The sequence below is a fragment of the Mus caroli genome, unplaced genomic scaffold (genome assembly GCF_978045245.1).
Source record: "Mus caroli unplaced genomic scaffold, Mus_caroli_1 scaffold_11, whole genome shotgun sequence".
Taxonomy (NCBI): Eukaryota; Metazoa; Chordata; class Mammalia; order Rodentia; family Muridae; genus Mus; species Mus caroli.
In genome coordinates this window covers 19,467,349-19,481,765 of record NW_028227266.1, presented here as the reverse complement: position 1 = coordinate 19,481,765, position 14,417 = coordinate 19,467,349, and the positions used below count along the sequence as shown (strand labels likewise).

Below are 14,417 nucleotides of genomic sequence, written 5' to 3'. Positions count from 1 at the left end.
CACATATCCCAGTGCAAGGGTCGAGGGCACCAGAGGATCCCTGGTACTTGCTAAGGCTCATTGGCCAGTCAGCCTGTCTGAAAAATGCTGCGCTTCAACACGCACACGTGCATATAGCATACACATACCCACCATGGAGCAATCAGGTAGAATGCCTTATGTAAGTCAGCATTTGGGAGCCAGAGGCAGGAGGATCACAGATTTGAGACCAACTTGGATCAGACAGTTAGCTTGAGGTCATCCTGGGCTATATATATGACTCAATCACACACACACACACACACACACACACACACACAAAGTAATATGATATACAATTTGGAAAAATCTATAGGGCATTATACTGAATGTAAAAAAAATCCCAAGAGATCACATAGAAGTGAACATATTGCTAGAACAACCTCAAGATGACTAATTTTACCTATATAAAATGGATCAGTGGTTGGCTGGAACCACAAATGGCTAGTATAGGGAAATTTCTATGGGACTCATTTCTAAGAATTATAAAGATAGAATCAAGATATGATGACTCATACCTGTAATGCCAGCACTTGGGAGGTGGAGGCAAGAGGTTAGGATATATGCTCAGCTACATGGTGAGGCTGCATAAACCCTGTCTAAAAATACAAAACCTCAAACCAAAACCCATTTTGTTATATGCTACTCAAAAGAATAATTTAAAAATATTGTAGTTTAGTTTAATATCAGTTTCTGGGTTTAGACTATTTATACTATTGTTATGGTAAAACATTTCTGAGATTGTGATGTGTTAATTTTCAAAATATATTCTAATGAAATTATTGCAAAATGATAAATTCAAAGTAACAACAGGCCAGTCACATTGGCTTGTGGTTATAATCCTAGTAGTCATGAGCCTAAGGCAGTACAGTATGATTGCCACAAGTTTTAGGCCAGTCTGAGCTAGTTAGACCTTGTCTTAAAAAAAGGGGGGAGGAGGGCACGGCACTCCTTTAATCCCAGCACTCGGGAGGCAGAGGCAGGGGGATTTTTGAGTTCGAGGCCAGCCTGGTCTACAAAGTGAGTTCCAAGACAGCCAGAGCTACACAGAGAAACCCTGTCTCAACACAAAACAAAAAATTGTGAAATCCAAGCAGGTGGTACCTCTCTATATATGTTTTCTTACTGTTGTAAACAGTTAGCTTTTTTTAAAAAGCCAGGTGTGGTGGGACACACTGTTCTGTAATGCCAGCACATAGAGGTAGAGGCTATAGGTTTCCTACCAGTCTGGCCTAAATAGCAAATTCTAAGCCATACAGGGATACAGAAAAGGAGGTCTGGGGGAGATGACTCAGTCAGTCCGTGCTCACAGTGCAAGCATGAGAATTTGGGTTCAATCCCGGGAACCCATGTAACTGCAAGTGCTCATGATCCCAGCACTAGGGAAACACAGACAGGAGGGTCGGTCCCTCAGTCCCTCCCTGAGTCTGTCCCTCAGGCTCCCTGGCCAGCACAGCCTTAGCAGCAAGTTCCACTCCACTGAGAGACCCTGTATGGAGAAAACCTGAGGAACAAAACTGAACTTAACTTCTGACCTCCACATACATGTGCACACACCCAAACAAGTACACACATACATTCAACATACACAGAAAAAGCAAGTGTGGGATTCCATCCATACCTTTACCTCTGCTAAGAAAGAAGTTAGTGTGCTGGGTATATAGCTGAGCAGGCAGAATGCTTGCCTGGCATGTAGGGAGCTCTGACCTCAGTCCCCAGCACTGCATAATACTGGGCATGACATGCATGCCCGTAATCCCAACATTGGAAAGGTGGTGAAAGAGTTAATTACTGGACACCTGAACTCTCCATGAACTCTTCAGCTCAGAGTTCTCTTACCCCTCCCATCCAGAGATAGTTCCCGGAGCACTCCTGAACTTTTTACCCCAAGGTACCCCCTCCCAATTGGAAACTGCTCCAAGAACATTTTTTAGATAAAGGGGTCTCCTGGAAAAAACCTAGTCCTACCCCTCCTAACTGAAGACTATGCCAAGAACATTTTTGAGATAGGGGCCTCCTGGTACTATCCCAGAATGTTCCAATAGATCGAGTACATTGCCAAAATATAGGACACGACCCCTTGGTTATGTAAAGCCCCTTGGCAGAACACCTTGGTGACGTAAAACTTGTACTTTTTACCTGGCTATTTCCTATAAAAGCTTGTGAAAAGTTTGGGCTAATTGCCGAATCTCCTCTGCGAGTTTCGACCCCAGATATCTGGTATATGTGCTTTTTATGTTCTTTCTTGTCATTGCTGTAGTATTAAATCTTACTATCTATACATCTTAAGTTCGGTCTCAGTGTCTTCTTGGGTGCGCGGCTGACCCGAGGCTTGAGTAAGTGCCTCCCTTTGGGAGTTTTTGAGTCTTTCATTTGGTGCATTGGCCGGGAATCAGCGCGACTACCCAGAAGTCCTGGACCCACTCAGAAGTAAGATTTACTGTTCTGCTTTGGTCTGGTGTCTGTGTTCTGTTAATTTCTGAAAGGCCAGGAAGGCCATTCTGTATGAGCGATCGCTGTTTCGGTTTTGCAGACGCTCAGTGTGCAATGTGCACAGTGAGACCGCGCTCCGGGTAGGAGCGCAGGGTGTGGACAGACAGACGTGTCCAGGAGGTGTCCACCGTCTGTGCGCCCTGGGAGACGTCCCAGGAGGACAAGGGGAGGACTAAGGACGCTTAGTGGACCCCTCTGTGCGAGATCGTGGGTTCGAGTCCCACCTCGTGCTTCAGGGTGCGAGATCGTGGGTTCGAGTCCCACCTCGTGCTTCTGGGTGCGAGATCGTGGGTTCGAGTCCCACCTCGTGCTTCTGGTTGCGAGATCGTGGGTTCGAGTCCCACCTCGTGCTCCAGGTTGCGAGATCGTGGGTTCGAGTCCCACCTCGTGCTTTGGTTTTTTCTTTTGTCTAAGTCTCGTGTCTGCTCTCGTGTCTGCTATTATTCTAGAAATGGGACAATCTGCTGGGTGTGTAGGTGTGGAACTGCTGCATTTGTGTATTCTGAGATTGTGGGTTTATTCTGGCAGTGGCTGTGAGAGGACGGCTGTCTATGGCCTCACAATCTGCACCCCAAAAAAAGATGTTCCAAGGGAGACCCTGGAAGGAGTGCCCAGGGTACAGAACAGTCAAAAAGACCTGGCTGTTGCCTGGCAGAGTGAAAGAGAGAGAGAGAGTGTTCTGCCAGAGCGGGAGTGAATGTGGAATCCCACCCCTATCAGAAAAAAGAGTCAATGTGAAATCCGACCCCGTCAGAAAAAAGTGTTTGGCTGGTTGTGTAAGTCCAGGCGTGGACGAGTGTGCTTGTTTGTGGCCACATGACAAGACTGAGTGTGTGTGTGTGTGTGTGTTAACCCTTTGTCGACTGTAGACTTGGACTGACGTCAGGACAGAATTTGTCAGCAAAGGTTTTAAAAAAGGGAAAAAAGAGAAAAAAGAACCATCAGGCCGGTCTTGCCCACCGCGCTCTCGGCGAGGCAGTGCCAGCGGCTCGCAGCGGGCGGGCAGCGCCGGCCAGCCTGGCTGCGGGGCCATCGTGGGGCAAGACCAGCTGCCACCGGCCGACAGGGGCAGCGCACGGTCCGCACTCGGCTGGGGAGCCCCAGGCTGTTCAAAAGAGAACCTAGATGCAGAGCCAGCTTTGGCGGCGCAGCTATGCTGGTGGTGAGTGCGGCCGCCTGCCGGTCCCGGAGTGGCCGTGAAGCCTGCCACAGCTGGGGAGGGGCCGACTACAGCCGCCGTCCCTCCTTTGGCCCCCCCAGAGTCTACCCGCACTCCCTTGTGCCTGCCTGACTGCGTGCTCCCTCCCCAAAGACAGTGCAGAGAGCACAGGGCGTTTATCAGGTAGTTAAATAGTTAAATTGCCCCTCATTGGCTCCTCCCGGAGTCTGCGCACAGGTGCCCGCCCACACTCCCTCCCTTGTGTCCGCCGCCCGAGCCGCCGCCGCTGCTGCCCCCACCGCAGCCGCTGCCGCCCCGACCGGCGGCGGGGCCGTTTCGCAGGAGGAGGCTGCTGTCTGTGCTCCGCCAGGCCCGCCGCCGCCTCCAGGCCATACGGGAGTGCAGTGCAGAAATAGTTAAATTGCTGCCTCTGCCTGCCTGCCAGCGTTTGTTTGCCACTCCCAGTAGTTTACGCTGCATTCCGGCGCGCAGCGGAGACTCGGCGCTGGGCTCTTCACGTCAAAGGATTTGTTTTCAGCCTTTGCCTGCCTCTTGGGTGGGAGAAAGGCTCATTCTCCTGCCCCCTGTATCCTGTCTCTTGTAAACAGAAAAAAATTGTGTTCATTTTGAAATATCAGTGGTCTGATGTGAAAACTGCACTCCCTTCTCTGCCCCATGTGTTTTCTCTTCTCAGGCACTGCCCTGAGCTGTGTGAGTTTGTTCTAAGCTCCGGTGAGGGAGACATACAAGGTAAGGAGCACCTGACTGCCAGGCTCTGATGAGGTCTCGTCTCTGTGGGACTAGAAAAATGTCCCATCAATCTGACCTAGGTTATGAAAAGTTACAAAAGTTAAGAGAAAGATAGAGGTCTGCAAAGAAGAATTGAGAGCAAAGCTTCAGCAGACTCAAAAGAAATAGGTTAACAGTAAAAAGAGGTAAACTATGTGACAGAATATAGATGTAATAATTAGATCCATTGCAGTTAAGAAACAGGAGTAAAGAGAGATAAATGACAAAGATTAGAACTTAGCACAGTGATACTTGCTAATAATACTAGCACTTAGAGATGATCTGTAAGAAATAGGGAGCCAGAAAATTTTCAAAAAAGATAAGAGAAATAAAATGCTGGTCACAAGAGTCAGGGAGACTAGAAAACTTAGTACCTGGCAACAAAAAAAAAGAAAGCTTTTGGCTAAAGATCAGAGTGTTTGCTGTTAAAAAAGAAGAACACTGGGTGAGAGACTGTCCTAACAAAAAGAAGAGGAGCCCCCCCTCCTCAAGACAAAACCCTTCACCTGTTCGTGGCTAAAAATAAAGAGATAGAAGAAGGGGTGCTAACACAGAAGCTGAGTCCTTAAAAGAGACCGGTGGTCTACCTGTTGATGCAACTAAAAAGAGACTGACTGTGTTTTCATATTCCTCCACTAACCAATGCAAAGCAAGTTTAAAAGGTTCCTGGACACTACAGGTCTTTGCAGACTGTGGATTCCAGGTTCTGCTGCATTAAAAAGATAAACAGCCCTTCGTATAAGAAATAAAGAACAACCTTGGATGGCCTTAGATGCTATTGAGACTGCCCTAATGTTGTCCCCAACTTTGGGACTCCTAAATGTGACTGAGAACAAAGGTATTGCCAAAGAGGTTCTTACTCAGAAATTGGGACCCTAAAAGACCAGTGGCACTTGAAAAATTAGACCTGGTGACTGAGGGATGGCCTGCTTGTCTGCACATAGTGGCTTCTGGTCAGAGACACATGATTCAATTGTTTCCCTGGCTGATGGACACATTATTAGAGCTTTTTTTGACAGAACAAGTGACTTTTGCTTCCCCTGCTAACCTGCTGAGTCTTCACCTACTCATCGAAGGAACTTTGGCTCAGAAGGCTGAACTCCTGGCGCTAACCCAAGCCCTGCGGTTGGCTGAAGGCAGAGACATCAAAGACAAAGAAAAAATTCTGGCCCTCCTAGAAGCTCCTGAATGGACTGGGTGAGTTGGGATATCGGGTATCGGCTAAGAAAGCTCAGCTATGTCGTACCGAGGTGCCGACGACGGAAAGCGGTGGCTCACCGAAGCCAAGGAAAAGGCTGTGATGCTGATCCCAACCCCCACCACCCCGCGCCACGTGAGTTTCTGGGAACGGTGGGCTTTTGCAGATTCTGGACTAAAGAAAAAGTCCCATTCACCTGGACTGAGGAACACCAAAAAGCCTTTGACAGCATAAAGGCAGCCTTGCTTGCAGCCCCCGCTCTGGCTTTGCCAGATCTGACTAAGCCTTTTACCCTACACGGATGGCAGTAGCCTCATGGTTAAAGGTAAGCGGAAGGCGGGGACAGCAGTGCAGCAGTGGACAAAAAGCAGGTGATCTAAGCCAGCAGCTTCCCTAAAGAGACTTCAGCCCAAAAAGCTGAACTTGTGGTTTTAATACAAGCTTTATAAATGACACTGACAGCGGGTATGCTTTTGCCACTGTATGGAACAATATGCAGACAAAGAAAGCTGTTGACATCTGCAGAAAAAGACGTTCTCAATATGGATAAATGATACTGCTCACATAGTCATCAAGAAGACTATTAAAGAAAATTTTTTTCCAAGGTTCAGAGTGCCAAAAGCAATAGTTGCCCAGGTAAGTCAGGGTGTGGCCAAGCATTTAGAGGTCAAATAAAAATTACATTGTGTGTATAGACCTCAGAGCTCAGGATAGATAAAAATTAGTTTAAAACTCTAAGACGGACCTTGACAAAATTAATCGTGGAGACTGGCATGGACTTGGTGTTCCTTCCCTATGTCCTATCTCTTGATTCAGTTTTACTCTGTTTAAGATCCTTTATGAAACTCCTATGCCCATCATAGTCTCAAATGATGTGTTTAAACCTATGTTGTTAATAATGCTCTGTATGCTAAGTTAAAAGGGCTTGCAGGTGGTACAGAAAAAAGTCTGGTCACAACTGGTTACAGTGAACGAGCTGGATATCCCAAGGACATCTCACCAGTTCCAGCCAGAGATCTGATCTACGTGCACCTGCGTCATGCCCAGACCCTAACTAAATTAGTTATTGAGACTGGCGGTAAAGACTGGGTGACCCTCCTTCCCTTTGTGCTTCTCAGAGTCCGAAACACACCTGGACGTTTTACTTCTTTGACTGAGTCTAGCAGGATATTGGATCCCTGTGTTGACTCTTTCTCACCCTCTGCTCTGTTTACCCATTTAAAGGCCTTGGAGGTTGTCAGAACACAGATCTGGGACCAGATCAAAGAAGCTCATGCACCTGAGACTACAGCAGTTCGGTCCTTGTCAGATGACATCGCACCGGCACTCTTGAGCCTCGGTGGAAAGGACCATATCTGATACTGTTAACAACTCCACGCCTCCCACGTCAAGAAGGCTCCCAGCCAGGGTAGAGGCAACCATGAAGACAACTGGACGGTGGCAACTACTGACAATCCTCTTAAACTTCGCTTGTGTCGTGGGGGCCACCCTAAGCCTAGGGAACGACAACCCTCTTGCCCCGATTCAACAGTCATGGGAAGTGCTTAATGGGGAGGGAAACATTGTATGGGCAATCACTGCAGCACATCCCCCTTGGACTTGGTGGCCTGATCTCACACCTGACAAAAATGTGGGGGGGCATCAGACAGGGGATGCCTACTGGAAGCCTTCCTCTGACTGGGATCTAATCACGGTAAAACGAGGTAGTGGTTATGATAAGCCATATCAAGGAGAAAGAGATCCCCATAAATATCCAAACTATGGCGACCTCCATCCAGATGAGGCCGCCATAGGAGCTTATGGGTGTGCTACTGAAAACAGCCCCCCAGGACCATGCAAAGGTAAATACTGCAACCCCCTACTTATAAAATTCACTGAAAAAGGAAAACAAAATCGTTTAAGTTGGCTTAAAGGAAATAAGTGGGGTTGGCGTGTATCCAGTCCACCGAGAGACCCTGGGTTCATTTTTACAATCAGGCTGACTGTGACAGAACAGGGTCCCCCAATAGTACCAGCTCCCCCACAAGTCCCGGCTGTACCAGCTCCACCAACTCCACAGCCCAGAACAGTGAGACCTTCCCTATCGACCTTAGTTTCCCCACCGCCCCTAGATACAAAAAGCCGTCTGGTCAGTCTAGTTCAAGGAGCTTTTTTGGTGTTGAATAGGACTAATCCTAATATGACTCAATCATGTTGGTTATGCTATGACTCTAGGCCCCCTTATTATGAAGGAATTGCTCAGATCAGGACTTATAATACTACTTCAGATCATTCTCAATGCCTTTGGGGAGAAAACAAAAAGCTGACTCTGGAAGCAGTTTCAGGAAGTGGACTCTGTTTAGGCCAGGCACCTCAGGATAAACGGCACCTTTGTAATCAGACCCAGAACATCCAGCCTAGCAAAAGTGGTCAGTATCTGGTGCCTCCCATAGACACAGTATGGGCTTGCAATACCGGTCTCACTCCTTGTGTATCTATATCTGTTTTTAATAGTTCCAAAGACTTCTGCATTTTAGTTCAGCTTATTCCTAGACTCCTGTATCATGATGATAGCTCCTTTTTAGATAAGTTTGATCATCGGGTCCGTTGGAGAAGAGAGCCCATTACCTTAACCCTGGCAGTACTTTTGGGATTGGGAGTAGCAGCGGGAGTAGGTACAGGGACCGCTGCCTTAATTCAGACCCCCCAATACTATGAAGAATTACGTACAGCTATGGACATTGATATTAGAACTATAGAACAGTCTATAACTAAATTAGAAGAATCTTTAACTTCCCTGTCTGAAGTAGTGCTGCAAAATAGGAGGGGATTAGACTTATTGTTCCTTAAAGAAGGAGGACTTTGTGCTGCCCTAAAAGAAGAATGTTGTTTTTATGTTGATCATTCAGGAGTAATCAAAGACTCTATGGCCAGACTTAAAGAACGCCTAGATATGCGTAAGAGAGAGAGAGAAAGCCAACAAGGATGGTTCGAAAGCTGGTTTAATAAGTCCCCTTGGCTTACCACTCTCCTCTCCACCATAGCAGGACCCTTAATTATACTTATGCTTTTGCTTATTTTTGGCCCCTGCATTCTTAATAAGTTAGTGGCTTTTATCAGAGAAAGAATAAATGCAGTGCAGGTTATGATATTAAGGCAACAATATCGGGTCCTTCAGGAAGCCGGTACCCAGCTCTAAGATTAGAGCTTGTCCCTAAAAGAAGGGGGGAATGAAAGAGTTAATTACTGGACACCTGAACTCTCCATGAACTCTTCAGCTCAGAGTTCTCTTACCCCTCCCATCCAGAGATAGTTCCCGGAGCACTCCTGAACTTTTTACCCCAAGGTACCCCCTCCCAATTGGAAACTGCTCCAAGAACATTTTTTAGATAAAGGGGTCTCCTGGAAAAAACCTAGTCCTACCCCTCCTAACTGAAGACTATGCCAAGAACATTTTTGAGATAGGGGCCTCCTGGTACTATCCCAGAATGTTCCAATAGATCGAGTACATTGCCAAAATATAGGACACGACCCCTTGGTTATGTAAAGCCCCTTGGCAGAACACCTTGGTGACGTAAAACTTGTACTTTTTACCTGGCTATTTCCTATAAAAGCTTGTGAAAAGTTTGGGCTAATTGCCGAATCTCCTCTGCGAGTTTCGACCCCAGATATCTGGTATATGTGCTTTTTATGTTCTTTCTTGTCATTGCTGTAGTATTAAATCTTACTATCTATACATCTTAAGTTCGGTCTCAGTGTCTTCTTGGGTGCGCGGCTGACCCGAGGCTTGAGTAAGTGCCTCCCTTTGGGAGTTTTTGAGTCTTTCATTGGCAATGGAGAGATTAGGAGTTCCAGGCCAGCCTCCAGTACATAGTAAGACCAGTCTGGCCTATATGAGACCCTGCCTCAAAAGTAGGAAGGGGGGATATAAATAAGTGTATGAGTTCCAATATATGTGAGAGTTTATATCACTCGTGACTAATGGTTCTGCATAATCACACTAACTCCAGATGACCCAACTTAAACCTAGCAGTGAGTACCCAAAAATGCATTAAATACTTTTATTATAGTTTTATTGGATTTTTACTTGAATGAAGCAACAGTATTTAATAGACTACAATTTTTTTATTGTATTCTCCAGACACACAGAAAAACAGAATCATTATATACTTTGGTCTTACCACCTCCCCACACACCAGCTCTCTCATTTCTTTAACAGTCTCATGTAGTCCAGGCTGGCCTCAAACTTGCTATACAGTCTGTGCCAGCCTTGAACTCCTGACCTTCCACCTCCTAAGTGCTAGAATCTCAGATGTGCACCACCATGGCCAGTTAAGGTGCATCTTTTCTCATAGCCCTGAGCAGCAAAATCGGTAACTCTGTGCTTGAGACGTGTGGTAGAGAGAATGCATTCCCCAGGCACTGAACAAGTCATCCGGTTCAAAAGTGGGGAGTGCATCGAGAAAGCTATGACCAGTTGCTGCAAGCATGATCCTGAACATCCTCAGTTAAGGCCTTGGCCCACAGGCTGCTTTGTGGGAAGTGGCAGGCTCCTTAGAGGGACCCAGTTGCAGTCCTGGAGAGCTGGCATCAATGGTTTAGGTGCAGAAGAGTCAGTGGGCTGACCAGCTCAGCTACCACCCAGGCCCAGATCCAAGGCCCATCCCAACATCTATCCCATATATGAACTGCTGGAGAGTTCTGAAGACCCAAAGTTGTAAGCTTTCCATGACACAGGGCAACAACAGGATACCTGAGAGGAGTCCTGGTCAGGATCCAGTATTGATGGTGTATCGAAGCCAGAGGCTTCCAACAAAACCAATTCCACTGCAATGAATATCTACAAGTAAAGATGTTAGGACAAAAGGGTATACTATATGGCTCACTGTGACACACAGGTGGGCTGCCAGGGTGGAGGGCAGGTACAAAGGGACAGGGAGTTGAGTGGGATTGGGGTACATAATGTGAAATTCTCAAAAAGTCAATAAAATGTTAGATTAAAAAAAGGACCACATTCAAGGTCACCGTCATCAGGGAAACCCCTAAATGGGGCTATGTGCCTTGCCCACTTCTCCTTTGCCTCCTAGCCCTGACGTGAATACTTTTGCTCTGCCATGTACTTCCACGGTGACATGACCGCACCACAAATCCTCAGCAACAGGTGACTGTGGACTGTAACCTCTGAAACTAGGAGCCTAAGAAACTGTTTCACTTGTAAATTATCTCAGGTATTATTATAGTATCCGAAAGCTACTAATATAGCAACCAAATCAAATGTGGATGAAGCATTATAAAGGATGGAAATTTGGAGCCATAAGCGCTGTTAAGAAGGAAATAGCAACAACTGAAGAATAAAGGGATCCTCTACGACACTGCAGCAGCGAATCAAAGGGCAGACGAAGGGAGAGCTAGGGCTGCTCAGGAAGGAAGACAGAGAGGAAGAACTACTCAACAGCCCAAGGAAGGCTCTCTTCACCTCAGTCAGGCAGAAGGAGAGAATCTCATGGGACCTGCCTAGAAAACATACTATCCCTCCCCAAATAATGGATGGAGAGGGTCTCTTATATTGTGCCATTGAATTATATATCAAAAAAAAAAAGGAATTTAGCTAAATGAGACACACAGCTAAGAGTTTGAATATAGAAACACATAATAACTAGGGCTGGAGAGATGGCTCAGTGGTTAAAGAGCACTGACCGGTCTTCCAAAAATCCTGAGTTCAAATCCCAGCAGCCACATGGTAGCTCATAACCTTTTGTAACAACATCTGATGCCCTCTTCTGGAGTGTCTGAAGACAGCTACAGTGTACTTACACATAATAAATAAATCTTTTCTAAAGAGAGAAAGGAAGGAAGGAAGGAAGGGAGGAAGGAAGGAAGGAAGGAAGGAAGGGAGGGAGGGAGGGAGGGAGGGAGGGAGGGAGGGAGGGAACACACACATAACTACATCAATGAAAATAGCCATTGTGTGAAAATGCCCTTGAAAACCTTTATCATAGTGGAAACATAGTGATAGACACCAACAGTGACAGCATCTGGGAAGTTGAGACAGGGGGATTATAAATTTGAGATCAGCATGAACTACAAAATAAAAGAAAACCAGTAAAGAACAGGCTTTTGCAGACTGCTACAATAAAGAATGGTGCTCCGGCAGCCAAGCAAGATGCCCAAAGGGAAGAAGGCCAAGGGGAAGACGGTGGCCCCAGTCCCCGCCGTCGTCAAGAAGCAGGAGGCCAAGAAGGTAGTCAACCCTCTGTTTGAGAAGAGGCCCAAGAACTTCGGCATTGGACAGGACATCCAGCCCAAAAGAGATTTAACGCGCTTCGTCAAATGGCCCCGTTACATCAGGCTGCAGCGGCAAAGAGCCATCCTCTACAAGTGGCTCAAAGTCCCTCCTGCCATTAACCAGTTCACCCAGGCGCTGGACAGGCAGACAGCTACTCAGCTGCTTAAGCTTGCCCATAAGTACAGGCCAGAGTCAAAGCAAGAGAAGAAGCAAAGGCTACTGGCCCGTGCTGAGAGGAAAACTGCTGGCAAAGGTGACATCCCAACTAAGAGACCAACCTGTCCTCCGAGCAGGAGTCAATACAGTCACCACCTTGGTGGAGAACAAGAAGGCTCAGCTGGTGGTGATTGCCCATGACGTAGACCCCATTGAGCTGGTGGTTTTCCTACCTGCCCTGTGTCGAAAGATGGGGGTGTCCTACTGCATCATCAAGGGAAAGGCCAGGCTGGGGCACCTGGTCCACAGGAAGACATGCACCACTGTTGCCTTCACACAGATTAACTCGGAAGACAAGGGTGCTCTGACTAAGCTGGTGGAAGCTATTAGGACCAATTATAATGACAGATATGACGAGATCCGTCGCCACTGGGGAGGCAATATCCTGGGTCCTAAGTCTGTGGCTCGCATTGCCAAGCTGGAAAAAAGCAAAGGCTAAAGAACTGGCCACTAAATTGGGTTAAATATACACTAAATTTTCTGTACCTAAATATAATTACAAAATTTAAAAAAAAAAAAACAATGGCAAACAAACAAAAACCACAATAAACTGTGAGTTGTGGCTTAAGTCTTCAATCCCAACACGTGGAAGCAGACTGATCTCTGTAAGTTCAAGGCCAACCTGAGCTACAGAGTGAGTTCCAGACCAGCCAGACTGACCTAGTGAACCCTGTCTCTGGGGGGGTAAAAAACATAAAACAAACCATGTAATAATAAAACTATCTTGGATTCTAAACTAACTCAGTAAAGAAGCGGTCACACAAGTGTTAGCACCTGAGTTCAAACCCCCAGAGCCCACATAAAAGCAGATGTGGAAGTTGAGATCTATAATCTCAGCACTCCTGCACAGAACAAGACATGGGATGGGTATGGAGGGGAAATTCCCAGAGGCTCACAGGTTCACTAGCCTGCCATATGTAGCAAGGAGAGACAAAACGGAGACCTTTGTAAGACAAGGTGAAAGGGGCATATGCACACAGGCGAGCGTGTGTGCAAGGCACACGCACACACACAAACACACACACACAAACACAATTTTTTAAATAACAAAGAAAACTAACTTTCCAATTTTATCTAAAAATACTAGTTTCCCACAAGTTTCTAACAAAAAATTGAAGACCTGTCTCTAATGACAAGACAGACAACAGCCGACTGCCCCTTCTCTCTCAGACTTACCAACTTTTCGTCAGTCAGCCACAACTCTGTTAGTCCTCGACAGTCACCTGCTCAAACATCTGGGAATGCCTTGAGACTCAAAGTGTTGGTACCACGGAGCTTTTAGAAATGCACACGCCTGTCCCCTTCAAACATCACGCCCAGGTGACCGAGCTGCATGCTCCATGCAGTATCAGAAGGTCCAATTTACTGGACAGTGAGTCTCCCCAGCCCAGGAAGCCTAGGGCCAGCCATTCTGGATTTCAGGCTTTGGAATATTTGCACATGTAATGTCTTAGAAGAGCCAACTTTAAACACTAAATTCACATATACCCCATAAGCATCTTATACACATGGCCTGAGTGTGATTATATACAGAGTGTTTGAGTTTTGACTATAACCTGTCAGGCGAGGTAGGCGTGGGACGACCCACGCGTGGCATCACATCAGGACTCTTAAGGTTTCAGATTTGGAAGCTCTCTGAGTTCTGGGTGAGAAGATGCTCAGCTCATGCCTGGCAACCTAAGTGAGCATTTCCTCCATCACAGCTCCACCTTGCCCTTCTTTCTCCTAGGACCTCTAATGGTTATTCCAAAGCTTGGAGGAATTCATTTTGTTTGCATCAAAGCTCTTAAACAGCCGGAAGTATCCGTTAATCAAATAGTCCTCCCGTTCTGTTTCGGACTTGTCTTGCTTTCCAAGCAGAGTTGGAATTTAGTAAGAGATTTGAATACAGGTTTGGTGCATTGGCGTTGAGAAAGAAAAGCATCCAGAGGAAAGGCAAACCACCCAGGACTGTGGCGAGGTGCCTCGTCCCAGCGTGCTATAGGACAGCTGCAGTTAAATCCCACAGCCAGTGACGAACCTTGCTTCTGCACATGTGCTGTCCGGGTTTCAGACCCTTATTTCAGTACACACTAATAGTGCTGTAAAATTTAAGGTCTGGGGAAATGAAAAAAGGCATGTGTCAGTCCAGGGTTTTCATTTCTTTTGCTTTTTTGTCTGGTTTTTGGTTTTTGAGACAAGGTCTCCTATGTTGCCTGAGCTGACCCAGAACTTGCTCTGTGACAAGGCGGGCTGTGAACTCAGAATGTTCTTGCCTCGGTTTTCTCAAGGCTGGGATT

General features: G+C 46.6%; 1 protein-coding gene and 1 pseudogene across 5 annotated transcripts in view; one reads left to right on the top strand and one right to left on the bottom strand.

Annotated features, from left to right (window-relative positions):
• Bbs9 (Bardet-Biedl syndrome 9) overlaps positions 1-14,417 on the bottom strand; it is a 434,796-nt gene that overhangs the window by 417,049 nt on the left and 3,330 nt on the right. The gene's annotated exons all lie outside the window — the stretch shown is intronic.
• On the top strand, positions 11,566-12,602 carry LOC110302534 (large ribosomal subunit protein eL8 pseudogene; annotated as a pseudogene).